The sequence below is a fragment of the Phacochoerus africanus genome, chromosome 15 (genome assembly GCF_016906955.1).
Source record: "Phacochoerus africanus isolate WHEZ1 chromosome 15, ROS_Pafr_v1, whole genome shotgun sequence".
Lineage (NCBI taxonomy): Eukaryota > Metazoa > Chordata > Mammalia > Artiodactyla > Suidae > Phacochoerus > Phacochoerus africanus.
In genome coordinates, this window is record NC_062558.1 from 97,147,466 (window position 1) to 97,172,180 (window position 24,715).

The following is a 24,715-nucleotide window of genomic DNA, read 5'->3' on the forward strand; positions in this document are numbered from 1 at the left end:
TTCATCTTCTATGATGGAATAGTGAAATCCCAGAAACGGTCTTAATATACTCATGCTATGACACAGTAGTCATAAAAGAAAGGAAAATAATTTTATTAGGAGATTAAATAGACAGATGGTGTGTATAGTATGCTTTTATTTATTAATTGCATTTCAGGTATGTTAGAAATACATAACAGTTCAAGATGAGGAGAAGTTTGGTGACAATATGGCATTGAATTTTTTTTTTTCTGTTGACAAAAAAATAATCCTGGGAAAACCCCAGCCGACTGTATGAGACAGCACAAAGTGTGACTGATGTGAAGAGAAAATGTCATAGCTGGTTCAACCATGATGTCTTTATATATTTTTATTATTTTTTTAACTTTTTTATATAATGATTTTTATTTTTTTCCATTATATCTGGTTTATAGTGTTCTGTCAATTTTCTACTCTACAGCATGGTGACCCAATTACACATACATGCATACATTCTCTTTTCTCACATAATCATGCTCCATCATAAGTGACCAGACATAGTTCCCAGTGCTATACAGCAGGAACTCATTGCTAATCCATGCCTTTATATTTTTAAAAAATGTCCCTTGATCTGCTAAAATCAGATATTCACAGGCCATAGACTTACAACCATTAAATAGATATTAAGTTCAAAAGCCATTTCAGTGTATTTTCCTACCAAGATCAATAAGCCATGTACACACATTCATAGACTCACCACATCCCAAGGAAGTGTGTACTCTTGCCTTCTCAGGAGGTAAATTAAAAACATTTTTAAAAGAGAATTAAGGAGTTCCCGTCGTGGCTCAGTGGTTAACGAATCCGACTAGGAACCATGAGGTTGCGGGTTTGATCCCTGCTCTTGCTCAGTGGGTTAAGGATCCAGCACTGCCATGAGCTGTGGTGTAGGTCGCAGACGCGGATCGGATCCCGCATTGCTGTGGTGTAAGCCAGCAGCTATAGCTCCGATTCGACCTCTAGCCTGGGAACCTCCACATGCCGTGGGAGCAGCCCAAGAAATGGCAAAAAACAAAAATAAGTAAATAAATAAATAAAAGAAAATTAATCAGCATACAAAAACCATGAGGACAGATTTTTACAACCACCAACATGGTGTTTTAGTGTTTTCCTCAAGTGTCTTTCCTATGTTGTACAGTCACACGTTTTCTTTATGATTGAGCATAAGATTATTTTTACAGTGCAGAATCAATTGTAATTGAAGAAAAAGTATAAAATCAAAATATATAAGGGACTTTGACAACCACTGATGTGCTATTGCATAAAAGAGACGATATACCCATTGGATTAAAAAACTATTGCTATTGCAACTATAACTACTATGACTATAATAGACTAAAACAAAGCAAAGTTCATATCACACAGATTCTTCTTTCTTTTCACAGACTGAAGGAGACTTTCTGCCACTGATGTAATGCTGCTGATAAAAAGTACCTAACATATTTAATATGTGAAACCGTAAAAGATATGCAAAATTGACACCAGGTTTTAAATCCATGAACATGGGTCTTTAACACATGTAAGAAACTATCTGGTATGCCTCTCACTTACAACAATCCTACCAGTTCTTTAAGTGATATATTTTATATACATATAATTATTTATTTATTTATTTATTTTGTCTTTTTAGGGCTGCACCCATGGCATATGGAAGTTCCCAGGCCAGGGATCGAGTTTGAGCTATAGCTTCAGACTACACCACAGCCACAGTAATGTTGATCTGAGCCACATCTGCGACCCACACCACAGCTCACAGCAATGCTAGATCCCCAACCCACTGAACGAAGCCAGGGATCCAACCCGCGCCCTCATGCATACCAATTGGATTTGTTACTGCTGAGCCACAATGGGTACTCCATATATTTTTTAAATGAAAATAATGAATGATTTACATACCAAACTAAAATAAGCTATATTAAATTTATTGGAAAAAAATCTTTGTAAATGTAAGCAATTTGATTGCTTAAGACATTTGATAAAGAGACACCAACCCCAGGCTCAGGAGACCGCAGATTTTTAGTGTGATCTTGGTAAAGTGTGTGGGTCTCAGTTCAATGATTTAAAACAATAAGAAAGAAAAAGAAAGAGAAGATAAAGAAGAAGAACATTTGTTTATAACCATGGTCTTTAATATTTGTGAATGGCATGCAAAGATCAAAAATATCCAAGATTTTACTACCTCTTTTGGTAGGAAGCCTTTAACTAAGGAAATTAAGGGTGGAATTAAGCCATCATTTTTCTAGAGGATCCACCTTTACTTGTGTCTTCAAAGATTTATTGGATGGAGAATGGTGACTATGAATCACTTCGCCTCCTTTGTATCTGACATAGTGGGTAGTCAAAAATGTTATTACATGTAATTTATATGAAAACCTCAGCTAAACCTATATTATATATTTAAATATAAAGATAAATGTTCTTTCACATTTAAATACCACAGATAAAATGTAGATGTATGGATAATTATAAATCTTGTGGTTTTAGAATTCTGTAAAGAAGAAACAACATTGTATTGGATTCTCACAAGGGGAATGAATTGAGAATGTGAAAATTACCTAGTGAATCAGGCTGTAGTTAGCCAACCTTTATAATTGAAACTGAAATTTAAGTTTAATATGTGCCTTTTCTTTAGACATGCTGCAACATATTCTGAAGCTGTGCTTTATCTCATCAGTAATGAAGTGTCAAGACTGCAGTCTTAGCTGGTACATAATGGATATTGAATACATTTTGATGAATAACCAAAATCTTAGCATTAAAACAAGTTTAAATAATACTTGGAGTAATATTTGATCCAGTTAATGCATATATAACCTACTGGGTTATACTACCTTTTAGTATAATTAAATATAGTCTTGCTGTGCTCAATTCTCATAAGAAATCATGAAAAAGAATTAAAATAGTTATGTAGAATCACATTATCTATTCATTTATATTTTATTTTATCATAATCTCATTTCTACTGTTGTTTCAGCTGCAAAAACTAAGCTGGATTTCCTTAAGTAGGGCAGTTAATTGGTTTGAGACTCCCTGGTCAGTATATTTATTTTAGCTGCAAACATTTTCTTAAGAAGAAAAAGAAAAATCTGAACCCTTGAGAGAAGCTATAATTAAAACAGATAACCAGGAAAAAAGGTAAGGAAAATAAAAATTAGCTATCAATCTCACTACCAAATAATTGCTCTGGTTTCTGCTGAAAAATGAGTTTCTTTTAAAGGGATTTAAAAATTCTTTATAAAATGGCAAATTTATGAGATAAACAAATTGCTTTCGTCTCTACAGGTTTTTTATTTTGTGTCTCTCTCTTTTTTTTTTTTTTTTTAGGGCTGCATGTACAGCACATGGAAATTCTCAGGCTAGGGGTAGATTAGAGCCCTAGCCGATGGTCTACATCATAGCCACAGCAACATCAGATCTGAGCTATGTCCATGTCTGCAACCAACACCACAGTTCATGGCAATGCCAGATCCCCAACCCACTGAGCTGAGCGGGGCCAGGGATCAAACACACATCCCCATGGACACTAGTCGGGCTTGTTTCCAATGAGCCACAATGGGAACTCCTGTCTCTATAGGTTTTATTGTTCTGTGTTTCTGGAGTAACAAAATCAAATACTCCTCTTATTTTTAAAGTAATAATAACAAGCAAGCAAAGTCAATCTGAATTGCTTTTTAAAAGCATGGATCTGAGAAACATTTCTCATAAGATACAAAAACAATTAATTCAGTTTCAGGAAAATACAATCCAGTATGTTTTAGAAAAATCAAAATGAAAATATATTTGGAAGGAAGCACTTCAAAGCCCAAATCTGCCCAAAAAATCCCCTATGTACTGGCTACATATCATGTACTTGACACAACATAGTTACTTGTAGTTACTTGATTGACAAATTTTGAAACTTGATAAACCCTTCTTCAAAGTTAGAAATGAACATTAATATGCATACATTTACATACCCTTTCTTGCATGTGGGGTAGTGATGGACATTGTATTCTAAACAAATAATTTCCCAATCTACTTCTCTAATACTGGAGTTTAGATAAGAAATTGGAGAAGTGGAGGGATTTTTTTTTTTGTCTCCAGCAGGAATTTGTAAGTTCTGAACAGTTTGATTTTGTCCCATCTTTACAGAGGAAGAGGAATGGAAGTATTAGTTTCTTTTACTTAATCTTCCTTGGTTATCATTTTGGCATAATGAGGTGAGCAATGAAGGTATATAAAAAGAAAAAATAAAAATAATATAAAAAATAATTTGTTTGTATAGCCATTTTCTTCTATTCCCTTATTTCCTGCATTTCTCAAAGTATGTTGAGTATAGGCTGGGATTGGTTCAGATGGTACTGATTTCATTAGCTAATAAAGGAAATCCAAGTGCTTGTGTGGATTACTTAAAGGCACACTGAACATTAGTGGAGAGCAGGTCCCCTAAATTCTTGTCATTTTTGTCATTCACTCCAGCATGCAACAAATATGAAGGCAGATAGAAAAGCAAAGCAGATATCTAAGGAAAAATGGGGGAGAGGGTAGTAATTGAAAATTTGTTAAACTGTTCATAATTAATAAAAAATAGTTATCAAAAAGAAATCAAATTTACAGCCCCTCTCCAGCATTTACTTTAAAAATAGAGACTTGGGAAAATCCAGCTGATATAATTAGTTTTACCTTTATCTATGTTTACGCAGTTGAGTTCCTACTCCATATGCAGTTATGTAACTTTCCTTTTGTTTCACATAATAGCATTCTACATCATCGAATGGAGATAGATAGATACATACATACATAAGGATACAAATAGAGATATATATTCTAAAATACTATTCTTCATTTTAGTATACTATTTCCTTGGATAAATACATTATAGTCTTTTACTATATAGACATTGTTTTAAAGTGTTTCTCCATTATAAATAATGTAGTAGTGTTCAATCTTGTAAATAAATATCTAAGTGCCTCTCTGGTTAATTTCTTAAAATTATTTCTTAAGAGTAGAATTACCAGGTCAAAAAAAGTGACTAGTATAAAGACTCTTCATGAATATTACCAAAAATTACCATTTGAAGGCTTACTAATTTTTATTTCACCAGCAATCTAAACTTTTTTTATGAAGTTTCACTGTAACTGGGTTTAATTGTCATATTTTTGTTTTATATAGTCTTCATATTTGTGAACTATCTGTTCTTACCATGTGCCAATAGTCTATCACAAATGAATTTTCAAATTTTTATTTTATAATATATTTTATATATCTTTAATCATTTTCCTCTTATCTGTTAAATATAATCAGTTCATTAAAGATGTCACTCCTTTGTCTGATATAACTAATATGCGATAAACACATAGCAAGTACAAAGCAAATCATAATAAAAGTATTTTGAAAATATATTATTTCAAATGCCATTATACATGTGTTTAAAGGAGGGAGAACACCAGAGTATAAAACCATACCCCTCATTCATAATCCATAATCACATTGAGTATCAGAGGTGGAAAAGTATTATAAGTTGAAGAGCTTAGAATAGGAAAGATCATTCTATGAACTATCCCCTTGAAGATAAACGTGATGCATGTTTGTCCTGTCACTAAACAGATGTGTGACTTCTGCTTCTCTGTTTACATTTATGATTTCTTATCTTTTACAGTTTACATCTTATATTTCTATATTATCTCTCATCTTTGATGATGATTACACATCATCATCTCACAAAGGTAAAAAATGTGTACCTGTTTGATAGTTACATTTTTTTTACCTTTGTGAAATGCTGAGACATCGTGAGGTTTATACATGTGTGGAAGAGGTGTGATCTGAGTGGATTACAAATTTATAAGAAGGTATTAGAGAAAACTTACTGTGCAACTAGAAAGAGCTTACATATCAATGAACATATTTTACAATGTAACCAAATTAAATAATTTTAGTAAAAAAATCTAACCTTTTTATGAGTACAATAAGTGTTTTGTATATATACAGAGTAAAGCAGTGCAGTAATCTTAATCTGGCTTCATTATTGTATGACATAAACAAAAGCTAAAATTGAACTAAACTGTATGAAAACAGAACTTAAGCTTTTAACTTATTCATCAAGCAGTTTATGTTCACTCAATCAATAACCAAATTAAAAAATATATCACACAGATATTTATCTTTAATAAGAAAAGGTTTGGGAGTTCCCACTGTGGCTCAGCAAGTTAAGAACCCAACTAGTAGCCCTGAGTATGCTGGTTTGATCCCTGGTCTTGCTTAGTGCGTTGTCATGAGCTGTGTTGTAGGCCAGCAGCTGCAGCTTCGATTTGACCCCTAGCCTGGGAATTTCCATATGCTGCAGCTGCAACCCTAAAAAGGGGAAAATAGGAAAAAAAAAAAAAAAAAGAAAGAAAAGGCCTAAAAGAAGACCTTTTCTTAGAGATATTTGCTATTTCCTTTGACATATATATGTGTACATGTGCTTTCATTCTACTACATTGGCATTTTGAGATTCTGTTCAGATTACTTATTTATGTAAGAGAAAGTATGATGTGAGCTGATCAACTGTATGAGAATCACAACTCTACAGAGAAAGTAGCTAAGAAGATTGTTTTGACCTGGATCTATAACACATTTCAACTAATTGGTTCAAAACTCAGATCCATGGCAGGAAACCAATTCTCTAAAAAAATCTTTTGGATAAAAATACCACTGAATTTAACTGGGAAATCTTTGGTTTTGGAAATCAATGTACCAGAAAAATGCCAGATTAAATAAACAATTATTCTGGATTGCCTTGGAGATAGTGTCACAATTTAGGCAAAAGAACTGAACAAGATGCTTGTTCTTTAGAGAGAAGGCATGTGATGTATTTTAAATGCTACATAAATGTCATTACACCTCCAGATGAAAGTTTTAAAAATCTAAACTGCATGGGAAAGTTATGGCAAATAATCTGAAAAATATGAAGACAGAAGACTAACATGAGTAAACTCAACTTCTTACCTTCCAATATATTTACGTACGTAAAGATGGAAATTCTTCCCTTTTTGCAAAATCAGAAATAGTCAAGCAGCCAGAATTTCCTTGGATAAAACCATCAATTTTTGTTTGAAATTCCTTTATAGCTCTATAATTGTAGCTAATCATAACTGGGAGACAAGGCCTTATGATTCAGCTTTTAGTGTATCCTTCGGTATGTCAAGTGCCATGTAAATGCATGGATTTGCTGCTTTTTGTAGAGATAATGTCATGTTATGTTCACAGATGAGCTAAAGAGTTTGCGATCATGTACCTGCCATGTACAAATACTCAGATATTACTTTCTCTCTGAAGCTTTCCCTGTTCCTAATAGTCTGATCTACCCCTTCCCTTTCTATTCTATCTTAGTTAACACATTAGCGCATAGTACCGTAATTAAGATTTTGTATGTACTCTATCTTTACTGACATATAAATATAGAAATTTATTTCTTCATTAGTTATTACAGTCATATAACATTTATTGTGCTTCACTTTATTGTGCTTCCCAGATATTGCATTATTTTTTTTTACCAGTTCTAGGTTTGTGGAAATCCTGCATCAAGCAAATCTATAGATACCACTTTTCCAACAGCGCTTGTTCATTTCATGTCTCTATGTCACATTTTGGTACTTCTTGCAATATTTTAAACTTTTTCATTATTGTATTTGTTATGGTGATCTGTGACCAGTGATCTTTGATGTTACTATTGTAATTGTTTTGTCAAACCTTGCCCATGTGTGATAGATTGATAAATGTTGTGTGTGTTATGACTGCTGTTCCCCTGTCTCTCTCCCTGTCCTTGGGTAATCTCTATTCTTTAAGACACAATAATATCATAATTAGGCCAATTAATAACCCTACAATGACCTCTAAGTGTTCAAATGCAAGAAATGATCTCTGTATCTCACTTTAAATCAAAAGCTAGATATAATTAAGCTTAGTGAGTTGTGAATGAAAAGAAATGGTTCTTGAAGGAAATTAAAAGTGCTACCCCAGTGAGCACACAAATGATAAGAAAGCAAAACAGCCTTATTACTGATACAGAAAAGGTGTTAGCGGTCTAGATAAAAGATCAAACCAGCCATAAGGTTCTCTTAAACCAAAACCTAATCCAGAGCAAAGCCCTGATTCTCTTCAATTTCATGAAGGTTGAAAGAGGTGAGGAAGTCTCAGAAACGGTGAAACTAGCAAAGATTGATTCATGATGTTTCAGCAGAGAAGCCACCTCTGTAACATGGAAGTACAAGATAAAGCAGCAAGTGCTGATGCAGAAGCAGCAGCAAGTTATCCAGAAGATCTAGCTAAAATAATTAATGAAGGTGGATACGTCAAACAACAGGTTTTCACTGTGGATGAAACAGCCTCATATAAGAAGAAGATGCCATCTAAGACTTTTGTGGTTAGAAGGAAAAAAAGTCAATGTCTAGCTTCAAAGCTGAAAAGCACAGACTAACTCTAGTTAGTGGCTAATGCAGCTGATGACTTGAAACCAGTGCTCATTTATCATTCTGAAAATCCTAGGGCCCTTAAAATTTATGCTAAATCTACTTTGCCTACACTCAATAAATGGAACAAAGCCTTGGTGACAGCACATCTGTTGACAATATGGTTTGCTGAATATTTCAAGCCCACTGTTTAGAATTACTGCCTGGGAAAATAAAGATTCCTTTCAAAATATTGCTGCTCAGTTGACAACGCACCTGTTCACCCAAGCACTCTGATGGAGATGTACAACAAGTTTAATGTTGTTCTCATGCCTGCTAACACACTATCCATCGGATCAAGGAGTAATTTCCACTTGTAAGTCTTATTATCTAAGAAATACATTTTGTAAAACTATAGCTCCCATCAATAGGGATTCCTTTGATAGGTCTAGACAAAGTAAACTGAAAACTTTATGGAAAGGATTCACCATTCTATATGACATGAAGAACATCCATGATTTATGGAAAAGGTTGAACTATTGACATTAACAGCAATTTCTAAGTTGATTCTAACACTCACAGATGACTCCAATGGAGGAACTAACTGCAGCTGTGGTGGAAACAACAAGAGAACCAGAACTAGAGGTGGAGCCTGAAGATATGACTGCCTTGCTACAGTCTCATGCTAAAACTTTAAGGAATGAGGAGTTGCTTGCTATGGATGGACAAATAAAGTGGTTTCTTGAGATGGAATCTACTCCTGGTGAAGATGCTGTATAGACTGTTGAAATAACAACAAAGGATGTACATGTATTCATTCATCTGTCAATAGACACTTAGGTTGCTTTCATATCTTGGCTACTAGAGATAGTACCACTATGAACACTGGGATGAATATATCTTTTTGGATTAGTGTTTTTATTTATTTTTTTAATAAATACACAGGAGTGGAATTGCTGGATCCTATGGCGGTTCTATTTTGGTATGCTACTAATTAAGTTGTTTATTTTGTACTACAAACTTGAGACACTAAATTTAGACCACTTTACATAATTTTCTTTGTATACAAACACTTGTTTTGTAATTTCCCAATTCAAATTATTTAAATTGCTGTTCTTCAAGCAACTACACACCTTTTTTCCAATTTTTACTTGTTAATAGCAACTATAAAACAATGAATGTGTTAAGTAATATTTGAAGAATTAGTCTCAAGTTATCTTGAAGGTACAAGCACTTGCTATTCTCATTTCTAATATAAAGAGTTTATACCTTTTTTTGGTATTGTTTTTCAGCTTTGATTCCTGAGTCCCTTGTTAATATTTATATTGGAACACTTGAATTGTCTTCAGAATCAACCCTATCTACTTCTCTCCTGTGTTGAAAAAACAATGATATTCACATTTTCCTATTAATAGTTTTATGTATCATACATCATTAAATTTAATGCCCATTTATTTCCTGATATGTATCTAAATCATCTGAGTGGGCCCCCATTCTACATTAGCTTCTCATCCTGATATATACACTTTCATGATTCAGTAGCTGATTTTGAATGGGAAATTGGTTAGACCAATCAGGAGAACTTTCAGTGACTTGAGATTACCTTTGCATATACAGAGCAGGATGCCCAGACCAAAGCAGAGAGAGGTTAAAAATCCTGTGTAAGCATCTTAGTCCCTGGCCCTTCCTGCACTATACTGTTCTCTATCGATTTTAGTCTGTTTGTTTTTTGATGAGCAGAGCACAGTTCACCCTGTGAACTTTTCACATGAATATTATGCAGGAATTAGGTGCAGGCATGTGAGAGAACAGCAGAAGGAGATCAGCTTGGAGTGTGGGTATGCCTATAAATAAATGGTGTGTTTAATTAAAATGATATGGGGTGAGGAAGAGACAAATTAACCATCAGATTATTTTAATAACCTGATAAATCACACATACAGCAGGTTGAGGGGATTTATAAAGATTGTCAAAGATTATTATATATGATGTAATTGGTGGTTTACTTTGGATACAGTTAAATTAAAATATTATCTGTGTGTTCACATGAGAAGAAAATAATCAAATCTTAAAATTTAATCTAGAATTGGGGTCCTGAGAACTTGTTCTAGGAAAAATATGTAAAGAATTGGAGAATACTTTTGTTATTGATCCATGTTCCTTTTAACCGTTGACATTGTAGAGCTAAATACCATGCTCTCATAAATTTTTCTGCTTATGAGCAGTATTTAAACAGCAGTTCATGAAAACTGGCTGAATTCTATCTCAACTCTTAATATCAAGAACATATAAAATTATAGGACTTCCCGTGTGTCTCACAACAAGAACATATAAAATTATCTGTTCAATATTTATTATATTCATAAACTACACCAGACAATTGAAAATATATCTTTAAACATTTTTTAATTTATGAGAATGAGTAATTTTTGTATAATTCAATAATTTGAATTACTTTCTAATAACTCTGTGCACATGGGTTGTTAGGATGTATCTTATTAATCTATAAGAATTTTCCCATATGTAGCATATTAAACCATATCACTGATATTGGTCAAAAGAAAAATTTTAGTCTGATATTAGCTTTAATGATTATTCTGATATTTGTTATCTTCCTGGTCTAATATACACATAACATGGTCTTTTTCATGTTTAAGCAGGTTTCCTGGCAATCTATGAAAGTTTACATGTAACCCCTACTTCCCTTTACATATAAAAATATGTTGAGTTTTAATAGTAGTGAAATGGTACTTTTAATTTATTTCTATATAAAAAAGACCATAACATACTTCTAGTTTGTTAACTTGGTTTTCAGGGTTAGACTAAGATTGTTCACAATTATATGATGGAAATTAACATTAAAAAAATAAATACTGAGAACTCCTACTCCTTTCTGTGTATGCATAGGTTTCTTTGCTTCCAACAGGATAATTTATGGGATATTAGATTTATAAAAGAAGCATGTGAGCTAAGAGCAGAAGAAAAGAACAGTGATAAATTGTGGGGGGAAAGGAAGATCAGAGTGAGATAGGGCAGGTCTTTTACATATCAGAGAGGAATTAGGGAGTAGAAGTGTGAATAAAATGGAAAAATATTTTGAAAATTTTCTGCTGTGTTGTTACAATTCATGCCTTCTAGCCTCTTCAAAAATTTTAGTAGTTCATGGAGAAAGGAGCTAACTGAGGAGATAATTGAGGAGGCCACCTTGTTACATTACCAACAAATTTAGTAGTTGAAAGGCTACATAAAATCCCATCACGTTAATATCTATTACCATTAGACATTCAAGTTTTTATTCTTATTGTGAATAATAGTACAATAAACATTTTTATGAGTAAAGTTATTGTATTTGGAATTTTCCCCTTAAGATAAATGTTCATATCTGTAACCAAATAGTCAATAAGATCTCTTTGTCCAATTCTTATAGCATACTTAAAAACTACTCTCCCTAAGAGTTATTATAATTTACCTACCAACAGTTACATATAAGTATAAAATTTCAGCGAAATCTTGTGAGCAGATAGTATTATTATTCTACATATTTATTTGTTTAACTGGTGCTTTATTTTTCTTTTATCTTGTGTTTTCTTAAACTGGTTGCTGAATATATTCTGCCATTTTTGATACTAGTTGTATCTAGTCTTTTGGGAACATTTTATGTCATACACTTATGTAATTTATTAACATTTTAATTACTTAATTTGAAATAAAAACATAGAATAATATTTTATCTATTATAATTCCTATAAATACTGTACCTTACTACAGTTTTCCTTTTATGGTTGTCATATCACTCACATTAAAACAATATTTGACTCGTATGTAGATGTGTTTATTGTTCATTTCCCTTGACTATTTTTTACTTCAGGTTTGTAAAGTTTTATAAAATATTAGTTTTAGAAAGATAGGCATGGAGTTCCCATCATGGCTCAGTGGTTAATGAATCCGACTAGGAACCATGGAGTTGTGGGTTCGATCCCTGGCCTCGCTCAGTGGGTTAAGGATCCAGCGTTGCCATGAGCTGTAGTGTAGGTTGCAGACACGGCTCGGATCCTGCGCTGCTGTGGCTCTGGTGTAGGCTGGTGGCTACAGCTCTGATTAGACCTCTAGCCTGGGACCATCCATATGCTGCGGGTGCCGCCCTCAAAGACAAAAAGACTAAAAAAAAAAAAACCAAAAACCAAAAAACAAGAAACAGAAAGACAGGCATATATGTAAATTTTCCTAAAGAAAGCTGTACTTGGTGGTATAGATTACACTCACGTGTAATTCCATTGGAATATCCATGTCCTTCTAGGGGAAACATTAGGACCATGTGTTGCCTGAAGTTCCACTTGTGGTTTTGCAAAATCCACATCCAATAACAGCTAGGGCTCCACTGAATGACTTCCTTATCTAGAGGGAGAGAAATAAATACTTACAGTGGATATTAGAAAAGGTAGGAAAAGATAGAAGTATAGCTCTTTAAGGAATGAAATAGGAAAATGATTCTAATGTGTGCCTAAAGGTTTTTTTTGTTTTATTTTGTTTTGTTTTGTTTTGTTTGTTTGTTTGTTTTCCCATAGTGGTTAGTCCTTCCAGAGTTATAGGTTTGCCTAAAGTGTAGGAGTTTTGGCCATAACTTTATATTTCTCCCACAGCCCATCAGAAGTCTGAATGAAGTCCTGAGGGAATCCAAAGTACCAACCCTCAGATTGGTCCACCACAAACTGTATGTATGTGTTTTAAGAATGCTTTGTTTGCTTGTTTGCTTGCTTTTAACAGGGTCTATGTCTATTTTATATTAACAGCACATCAGCTGTTATATGAGCAACTTAAAACATATTTTCTGATTCACTGTGATAACTTTTTCCTCTGAGGTATGCTAAATAACACTAAATGTGCTACAGTTTACTCAGGTAATACCTTAGCTTTTTGAAGATTTAATATTATTAAAATTTCATATTATAGCAGGCTCTATGAACTACCTTATAAGTAATTATATACTTTGTTCCTATTTTCTTCCATTTTTTTTTCTTGCCAGATAAACTTCTGCCTTGTTTACAGCATGCTATTTCACCTATTTTATTTTATATAAGTTATTTATTTGCATGTTTATCAACATCTTTGGTGAATTTTGATAGAGTTTTACTGATACGTCCAAGACACACAAAGCATTTAATTTTTTATGATTATCTCTATGGCTAAAACAGTTTCTATGCCTTGGAATCATATCAACCAGGTCACATATTATAATAAGCTTCTTATTTTTTCAATTCTCTACACATAAATTCATAGACAGATAGATGTGTAGCAATTTCACACTGCCCAAATTTTAATCAGTCCATTCCAAGGATAGTGACAGGTGGATGGTAAAGTTTAATGGCAACATTTATTCCCCCAATAAGAGGTAGATGAAATAGTGACAGGCCTTAAAGGTAAAAAACATTGATTTTTTTTTTTCACTCAATCAGATGAACTTTCATGCACAGAGCTTAAGAGTGTATTCCTCAGGGAGACTTCCCTACAGACTGATAAACTGGGTTACAAAAAATCATAATAATAATCCCATTTAAAACACTGTACACATATGCTTGCACACACATACCCATTTTTAAAAATGTATTTTGATATTGATATTTCAAGTTACATGCAAGGACACTTTTTGAATATAGACTCATCTGCCTCATTATTTCTGTCCCACTTTGGAAAATGGTTTATTGTTACACAAACCTTTTCAGATCACAGATTCTTAACTCTGCACAATGAATCCATAGCCAAAGCCTAGAATTCTAACCCTGCCTTTCATTCACTCTCTTGGTACAGTGGAGGCCTGTACAGGCAAACCAAAATCTAGGTCTATAAACACTTCAAGGTAATGAAATTGAAACCTAGGGGTTACAGGTCATAAATAGCCAATTTGACTTTAAGCTATAGCCAATTAATAATTTCCTTACTTCGCATCTGCCTTTTTTCTATAAAAGTCTCTTCCTAACTCCTGTCAGTGGAGCATACTTAACCACTTGCCATGTGGCATTGCCTAATTCAAATCAATTTTTGCTCAAATAAACTCTTAAAATTTTTAATCTACCTCAGTTTATCTTTTAATAGTTCATATCCTGCTCATTTGTCAGACTGCATGACACGTGAGTACAAGAGCCTGAGACAAAATAGGCATCTAGTAAATGGCAATTTCTGTAATATAACACACATATAACACACACACACACAGGCACACACACACTTTAAAACACAAAAGTAACCAACAGGAAAAGGTGAGTCTGTACAGAAGAGCAAATTGTAGTGTTGATGTTTCAGAATAATCTCTTAAAATGTTTAAACTTCAAATATGCTATCCATAGCCTGTAAGACCCACCTCTAACAAAATATAGTTATTGTGCACTGTAATTTAGTATCCATTCTCTGTTTCTAAAGTAAATTCTTACTAACTTCAATTTTAACTTTGAAATCATCTTATTTAAACTGTAATCAAGGAAGCTGACTCCCCCTTGATCTCTTCTGATATTGTCGGGTTCCCCTGCTCTGCACTATCTCTCCCTCAGTCCTTGCCCTACACACAACAAGGATTTGGAGACGCAGGCTGAGAAGCACTGTGGTGGCACTGGGATAGAGCCCCCATGGTCTTCCTGCACAGGGATGAAGGCAGGCCTTCTCCCCAGGCGCAGCAGTGAAAGGTTGAAGGGAGTTTCCCCTTGAACCGACACTGCAGTGTGACAGCTCCAACCTGGGCTCTTTAATGAGCTGTTCCTGTCTGTCGTTCAAAGCGAGAACCACAATCAAGAGTCAGGTAGCAGTGTACAGCAAGTTTTGTTTATGCCCTCAGAGAGAGCAGGCCACCCTGGGGTAGAGACTGGTTCTGGCTTCAACTGGGTCTCTCCTTATATTCCTATATCTCGGATCTTGGACCTGTGTGGTGACCACTATTCTTCTTGTCCCAACCCCCTTCTCCTGTGTTGTTTTGATCTCTGTATTGGTGGGGGGGGGGGGGCTTTTTGATCCTCTGATTGGTTCTGGGCAAGGATGACTTATTTGCATGGAAAAAAGTTATAGGGAGGTGCTCCAAAGAGCTTTTCTCTGCTACCTGCATGTGTCTTCATTGTTTGATCACAGGCCTCCTGCTTTTTGGTAATAAATAAATGGCTTGTTTTGAATCAGCCAGGTCTGAATCCCTTTCCTATCCTACCTAACGATATTACCAGGAAGGATGTCAGTGTCAGTTTTGATGGTAGATCAAGACTGTCTTACATCAGAGTGTAACATTCCTTATTTTATTTAATTCACTCTGATTCTCAGGCTCTAGTTTGTGGTTCTGTTGGATGAAAATCAATGCTGTCAGCACATCGAGACAGCATGGGTGTATTTGATTGTTTTCCTGCAGTATGCTAACAACAGATTATGAAATATTTAAATTATAATGTCAACACTCAGTGCTGGATGTTTAGAAGTATATTTATCAACTGCACTGCTCTCTTTGTTTCCGTGATCAATATTATTTCATAGGGAAACTATCATGCATTTAATATGTTTTTCCCATATTGTATGGTTTAAAATTATTAAGAAAAAAATTCTGGAGTTCTCATTGTGGCTCAGCAGGTTAAGAATCAGACATAGTCTCTGTGAGGATGCAGGTTTGACCCTTGGCCTCATTCAGTGGGTTAAGAATCCAGCATTGCTGCACTCTGTTGTAGGTCAAGGATGCAGCTTGGATCCAGTGTTGCTGTGGCTGTGGAGTAGGCCAGCAGCTGCAGCTCCAATTTGACCGGGAGCCCAGGAACTTCCATATGCCACAGGTGCAGCCATTAAAAAAATGAAACAGGAGTTCCTATCATGGCGCAGTGGTTAACTAATCTGACTAGGAACCATGAGGTTGTGGGTTCGATCCATGGCCTCACTCAGTGGGTTAAGGATCTGGCGTTGCCATGAGCTGTGGTGTAGGTCACAGACACAGCTTGGATCCCCTGTTGCTGTGGCTGTGGAGTAGGCTGGTGGCTACAGCTCCAATTAGACCCCTAGCCTGGGAACCTCCATATGCCATGGCTGTGGACCTAGAAAAGACAAAAACAAACAAACAAACAAATAAAAAAAAACACCTTTCTATAAGAGTATGATGTGCTTCTGATAATACTGAATAAATACAAAAAAAATGATAGAAAGGCTCATGGTCTTCAAACTAAGTTGTCCGAAGTAAATTTGAAAAATATATTTTTTTCCACACCTACAGCATGCAGAAGTTCCCAGGATCACACCTATACGACATCAGTAACCTGAGCCACAGCAGCGACAATACTTATCCTTAACCTGTTGAACCACCAGGGAATCCCAGAAAAATATTTTTAGGTTAATACTTTAGTGATTATTTTAATAAATACTTACCATGGTAAAGCTAGAGAAACATCATTAATTTTAGGGTTTTTTTGATCATAATTAGTCATGCCATAATAAATCTAAAATTCATCAAATGGTTCATATATTATCGCTTGAAATTTATGAACAATTCTTTAAAGTTTCTCTTAAAAAAAAAAGACTAATGTGAAAATATTTTTTAATGTTATGCCACTTTATGTTTACTTGTTCTTTTATATCAAGTTAACTTTGACAGAATCCCAGTTGTAGTTATTAAAGAGAAAACCAGATAAGATATTATGAAATAGCAGCATTTTAATAAGAACATTGTTCTTGGTACAGAGCTACCCTATAAAGTTCTGTTGTTTAGACTACACCAGTACCTAGAATAGTAACAACACTTTTAACTTTTTTTTTTCATTTTCTTTTTATAGCTGCATATGAAGCACATGGGGTCGAATCAGAGCTGCAGCTGCAGGCCAACACCACAGCCACAGCAATGCCATATTGAAGCCACATCTGTGATCTGCACCACATCTTGCAGAATGCTGGATCCTTAACCCACTGAGTGAGGCCAGAGATCGAACCTGCATCCTCATGGACACTATGTCAGGTTCTTAACCTGCTAAGCCATAAGGCGAACTCCATACACTTTTAATTTAAACAGCACTCTTGAAGACATTTGTATTCATTATATACAATCCTATAGAAGAGTCATGCAGAAATTTTCATCCACAATTTCAGGAAGAAAAAAATGGGGGGGGCTGTTTTATTCACACTTAAAACAAACAAACAAACAAACAAACAACCCCCCCCCCCCCCGTATTGTGAATGGTTCTGTGAGCAGAAGAGGAGAGAATTTTTAGCCCAGTATATGAGAAAATGCTAAAGGTCATTCTTCAAGTACTAATCAAGTTGTCTTTGATCACCCTGGGAGTGCTCTGTTTTTAATATAACTGTAGCATTTTTTATTGATTGCCTTCATCCTCAATGCATTGAATTTTATTATTTGCTTTTTTAGGGGATATGTGACTTATTTAAAATCCAAATTGTTGGAGTGCCCATATAATGATTTTGACAGAGACTCTCAAAAAGTATTTGTCAGCTCTTATTATTTCTTTAATGTAGTCTCATAAATTTACCACTCAAATATTCTGTTCAAATGGGGAATTTCATATATTAACAATTTTTTTTTTGCCTTTTCAGGGCCATACCTGCGTCATATGGAAGTTCCCAGGCTAGGGGTGTAATCAGAGATACAGCTGCCAGTCTACACCACAGCCACAGCAACACAGGATCAGAGCCATGTCTGCAATCTACACCATAGCTCACAGCAATGCCAAATCCTTAACCCACTGAATGAGGCCAGGGATTGAACCTGCATCCTCATGGATACTAGTTGGATCGGTTACCACTGAGCCACAAAGGAAATTCCAATATATCAACAATTTTTAAAGTTGCAATACCAGATGAGCATGAAATACCCTTATATTAACAGTGCAATAGGGCTGTAATCACTAGATTATACAGGATCCTTATACACAACCTGCTAAAATTATAGTAATTTCTCCTGCAAAATCCACTGATAATTAAATTAATTCCAAGAATAACAATGATTAAAGGTCATTTTTCCTGGATAACAGAGAATCTATAAGAGTCTATAAGAGTCTTTATTGTAGCATTCTTTTGGAACAGTAAAACAAAAAAATGCATAAAATATATGAATAAAAAAAAGGCTTGCAATCAAAAGAAAACCACACAAACATATATACACATGCATTAAAATAGGGGATAGATACATAACTTAAGTCTAAACATAAATAATGAAACGCCAGGCAAGCAATTGAAATATGCATAGCTTGATCCCATTTCAATTTTAAAAGCTGCAGTATACACATTAGACAAATAAACTTTGGAAATGTATACACAGAACACTTATTGATCTTTTTTTCTGGAGTCAGGGTTACAGGATGCTGTCATTTTTGAAATTATGGTCTTCAATATGGATTTTGTTTTAGTAGATGTCTTAGTTTGACAGGGCTGCCATAACAAAGTACCACATATTGGCTGGTTTAACAATAGAACTTTATTTCTTACAATTATGAAGGCTACAAGTCTAAGATCAAGGTGTCTGCAGGGTTGGTTTCATCCTAGGCCTCTTTCCTAGGCTTGTAGATAGCTGTCTTTTCCATTTGTCCCGACAAGACTTTCCCTCTGTGTGTGTCTGTTTCCTAATTTCCTCTCTTTATGAGGACACCAGTCATATCAGATGAGAGCATATAGTAATAACCTCACTTTAACTTAGTTACCCTTTACAGATCCTTCTCCAAATACACTCACATTTTGAGGTTCTGAGGGTTAGGACTTAAACATATGAATTTTGGAGCAACAATTTTCAGTCCATAACAGTACATAATACTCTAGTGATTAAATAAAAATGTGTCATTATGATATGGTATGCATTGTTTCCTCTCATTTAAAGAACCCCATTTTCCTTAGAGATGTCCCAGTATTGAACTATAAAACCAAGTTTCCTAAATATCTTAGCACATTTCTGGACAATGGATTTTAAGTGAAATTGTTGAGAAGGACTACTGTGACAGCTGGTTATTGTCTGAGTCTGATGGTGTGCTTTCTTTGGCATTTCCTCTTCTCCTCCCTCTGAGTTGTGGATGTGACAGGTGGATTTCTAGCATCTATCCTAAAGAATAAAGGGTTGCAAGATAGAAGTAGGACACTTTGTTACACTGTGGTGCCAGTTGGCTTGTAGATTTATTTTATGTGTGGAGAAAAAAAATCTTATACATAAGCTATTATTATTTGGGTTTTCTGTTAGATGCACTGAAACACATTCTTTAATAAGGAGAATTTAAGGAAGAACACCTTAAAAATGGTCAGTTGTTTTCTGATATCTGAGATAACCCCCTTGATGATATTACAATCAAGATTAAGTAGAAATTAAGATATGATTAACATCTTCTGGCCTTTGAGAATTTTCACATGACATATGGCTATGCATTTGTCTAAGAATTTCATGGACTTATTTTCGTAATTCTTGGAATTAGAATTACATCATACATTAACATTAATTAATGGAGAGAAGGTTTTCCAAAAGAACTGAGGCTATCTCCATATCTTCATGTCATAAGCAGAGATGACACACCTACATTTTACAGTTATTATTATGTGCATCATTTTAGTGTAGTGAACTCACCCACATTTAGTCCTTATGTCACATAGAAAATAGAAAAATGATATTAAAGGATTGTGCAATAGAACCTCTAGTCAGTAATTTTTGACAAAAGTCGAATAAAATCTTTTAAAATCTTATGTACTTATTTTTTAACAGGACAAAATCAAATTAAATTTTGCATGTATTGAGACTCCATAATAATATAAGGTCTTTTTTTTTTCTTACCCCTTAGTTTTTTGTTTTGTTTTGTTTTATTTTTGTTTTTTGTCTTTTTAGGGCTGCACCCATGGCATATGGAGGTTCCTAGGTTAGAGGTCTAATAGGAGGTGTAGCCACTGGCCTAAGCCACAGTCACAGCAAGACGGGATCTGAGCCATGTCTGTGACCTACACCACAGCTCATGGCAATGCCGGATCCTTAACCCACTGAGCAACGCCAGGGATCAAACCTGCAACCTCATGGTTCCTAGTCAGATTCGTTTCTGCTGCGTCTGCACGGGCCATGGCAACACCAGATCCTTAACCCAATGAGTGAGGCCAAGGATCAAACCCACAACCTCGTGGTTTCTAGTTGGATTCGTTTCCTCTGTGCCATGATGGGAACTCCCCCCCCCCAGTTTTTTTTTTTTAATATGACCTTTTACCATGATTTTTTTTTGGTGTTTGTTTTGGGAGTATATGCAGTGATGTACACATACCACCATTCTTTAATTAGTTCTGATATTTATAACATGTAGAAAAAGTCAATTTAATGGCAATTATAAAATATAAAAAGATATAGTTACTGAGTACCTACCATGTGCAAGACTCTTAACAGAAACTTGGAATTTGATTTTAAATTTTAAATGTATGTTGTACTACATATTCATAGTATATGTGGTAATATGTCTAGTTTTTCATGCTTCATGCTAAAATGCTTCTTCAACGTCTACCAGCTAATAAGTAGATGACCCAGATTTGCCTTTACAGGGGAATTCAAGCCTTCTTTATTTGTTGCTGAATTGTTTCCTTTTCTTCAAAGGAATGAGTCAGAAATCAGGGGAAAATGCTGTATTACTAAGGAGGAGCTATTGTAAAATCTGAAGACAATTCATCTACGTAACTAAAGGTGAGAGTTTTAAAAGAATTTAAAAAATCAGCCTGTGTTGCATGTGTTTTTTATTCCCTTCCCCCATCCTCTGCACCCATTTAGTCAATGAGTGGAGTCCATTCTACAGATAAGACATAATACTTAATAATTCTTCTCTCTTCTTTCTACATTTTCACATGTACACATAAACTGATCTTAATACTCCTCTTTAAGAAAAATGAAATCTTAATAACCTCAACAGAATCATTTTTAAGTTATCCTACGTACAGAAATAACGGTGTCCAGATTCCTTCCCTGACTTAAGAAGGTCTGAGTCTACATCCTAAGATATCAAGATATTAAGGCAAATTCTCTGTCTCTTCTCTGTTTCTCTCTTTCCCTCCACCCCCTATTCTTCCTCCTTCCTATATGTTTACAGATATAGTAGGACTAGGCTACATAGGTCTACCTAAGTAAGGGGAGATAAAATAATTTAATTCAGTTCTTGAGACCAAAGTCTTGAATAATAATAGAGGGATGGCTTACTTTCTCTGTCATGGTTCTATACACAAATTCTTTTCAGGAGCTATGTGAGAAGAAATGATTGGTCAGGAACAGAATCTGGTTTTCTGGGGAGGACTGGCCATTACTAAATTTCATCTTAATTTATGTTCTTATTAGCATCCTACCTCATCATTCACAGTAAAGCCCATATCTTTTTGATTCTAAATCCATCATTCCTCCATGCTTTGCACTATTCTCCACCTTCAGAGTTACAAGCAGTTTTTGACCTCTCCTCTATCTTCTCATGATATTCATGTGAATTTCCCATTTTATCTCATGATTACTCTAGTCAAACACTGCTCTTAAATAGGTCTTAGCCTAATGTCCAATGTCTAATCGTAAATACCAAGTGGGATTCAAAGTTTCCAAATATTTCCCAAAATTCTATACATCTCTGTGTTAATTTGGGGGTGGAGAATAAAATTAAAAGATTTCCCCAAATTTTAAAAGGAGACTATACTGTCCTCCCTTATAAAGTATTGTCCTATAAAATATATTGTAATTTTGGTAATAATGATAGTGGCAATATCCTAATAATCATTACTATTTACTGAGGTAGTGTTTTGAGGGCTTTACGTAAAGAGTCTCATTTGAATTTTATAACAAACCAAGAGGTAGAATTAACAATTTCCATTTTAATGATGAAGAATGGCATCTGAAAAAATTTAACTTCCTTGAAGTGTTACATTGAGCAGGGTTGGTGCAAAGATTAATCCTCACCTGCTTGACTCCAATGTTTATATTCTGAACACTCTACACTGCATTGACATCATGGGCCAAATGACTTGCAAAGCTGAGTCCTTTTTCAGGACCGGTAATGATAGTAAGCACAGCACATGTATACATTGTGCTAAGGAAAAACATTCTGAGTTTATCAGTCAATGCAGAGATGGTCTCTTCTTAGATCTGGGAACTATTTTTCTCAACTGCCTTTAATTCTATAGCAAATAAGCTATATGACCAAATGTCAATCTGATTCTGGGTTAAATTAGTATATTAGTATTTTTACAATTGAAAAAAATAAAATATTTGAAACCAAATATTTTTATTAGAAAGTAGTGAAAATGTTTGTATTATAGTCTGAGCTCTTTAATTGTCTTGTAACCTAAAGTTAATGCAAGGAGCTTGGCTTCATAGATCACAGTTTCCACACTGGTTCAGAAAGGCATCAGTGGACCAAGAGTCCTAAGAGCATGGATCTATTTTAGGGTCTGCCACATGCTGTATCATATTGCCTATGTCAACACAACTCTTTAAGCCTCATCATCCTCAGACAGAGAGAATGGTAGCATTGCCATTGTCTATTTCCTCACTGATATGAGGTAATCTGACTGAATTTTATGTTCCTGAGTGCCAAAGTCTGACAGAATGTATTGTTAGTGCGTTACTTCACTTTTATCTTTTGCTGTATGTATGTCCAAATTATCATTATTGCAAGAGCAGATGTGCAAGGAATTTAGTTTTTGCTGTTCCCTGTGTTGAACAGAAGCTTATATTAAATGTGTATCATTTTCCTCTTAAATTATCTTAATTTTTTTGTCAATTATAATAACATGCATGCAGAGGCATTTCACATATTTAGCCTGATAAATACCTTCCAGAGTTAATACTGGCTGACCTTCACATTTTTTCTCTAAGGATCGACTTAACATAATAGACTTATTAAATAATTTAACATTTTCATACTATGAAGACCCAGAAGGGATATTAAAATGGGTGAATATAAGTTGCTTCAGGGCTTGATAAATGTCCAGGATATAGAAGTTTTCAGTTTCAAGCCCCAGTTTCAAATATACCTTTCTAGAGCCAATATCCCTAAAGAAATCTTTATTGGAGTTTCCATTGTGGTGCAACAGAAAGAAATCTGACTAGGAACCATGAGGTTGAGGTTTGATCCCTGGCCTTGCTCAGTGGGTTAAGGATCCAGCATTGCCATGAGCTGTGGTATAGGTCACAGACATGGTTTGGGTCTGCCATTTCTGTGGCTGTGGCTGTGGCTGGCAACTGTAGCTCCAATTAGACCCCTAGCCTGGGAACCTCCATATTCCCCGAGTGTGACCGTAAAAAAAAAAAAAAAAAAAAAGGAGGAAAAAAGAAATCTTTATAGACCCCGAACAGGGTCATGTAGATAATGATGTCAACATTCCTTGACATGTTTAAATAAAAAAGAATGCCAGTGTTAGGGCTAAAGAAACTTTTTGATAATTTTACCATCTTGAACAAATTGATGTTAATATAAAGCCACCCTTGAATTCTAATCCTTAATATTTGCTAAAAACAATGCCTATTAAAACCACTATGTTTCCCCTGGTTTCAATCTGCAATGAAACCTTATTAAAAAATAAAATCTAGTCAATTTGTAAGTATGTATGTATATATGTGTTAAGTATCACTTGCTGTAGTACCTAACAACAGTCCATACAGAACAATGAGTAAGCAAAAGTTCTAGTCTAGAAGACTGCCTGAATTCAAGTCCTTGCTCAATCACAACATAAGTTGGTAAACCGAATCAAAAGGGATAAAGTTAAACTTAACCTGAAATGCAAATGTTGTGTTTTCACTTACACTGTCTGGCACAGAGTTAGCTCTTGTAAATGTTAACTATCTTAGGGAGAGAGAGAGTTCTAAGTTCCTGTCTCTGATGAAAACCGTATGGTGTGAGGGAATAAACTCAGCTCCCGAAGCCCATGTTGTCACATAGTCACATGCTGTCACAAAAGAGGGTGCTGTGTGGTCAGGGAAACCATTTCAGTTATAACATCACAGAGACTGTGTTTGAATGCTACTTCTACTGCTTACTAGATGGTGTCAACATAACATAATTCCACTGAAAATAATGAATTGAAACTGAAAATACTTAGCGTGTTTAAGTCAAAGAGAGAAAAAATTTGGTTCCTTGTATTAATTAATGTCAGCACTAGACTAAGACTTCACAGAATGACATATTCCCACAGACAATTACACATAATTTGAAAGAAAATTATCTTTCAGAAATTCACAACAAAAGAGCATTTGACTCTAGGGGATTTAATCATTAGAAAGCTTCCTCGAAGCAAACTGATCTTTATAAACGATAGCATAAAACCAATATTTAAAACCTGATTACAACTTTGCCATGTTATGG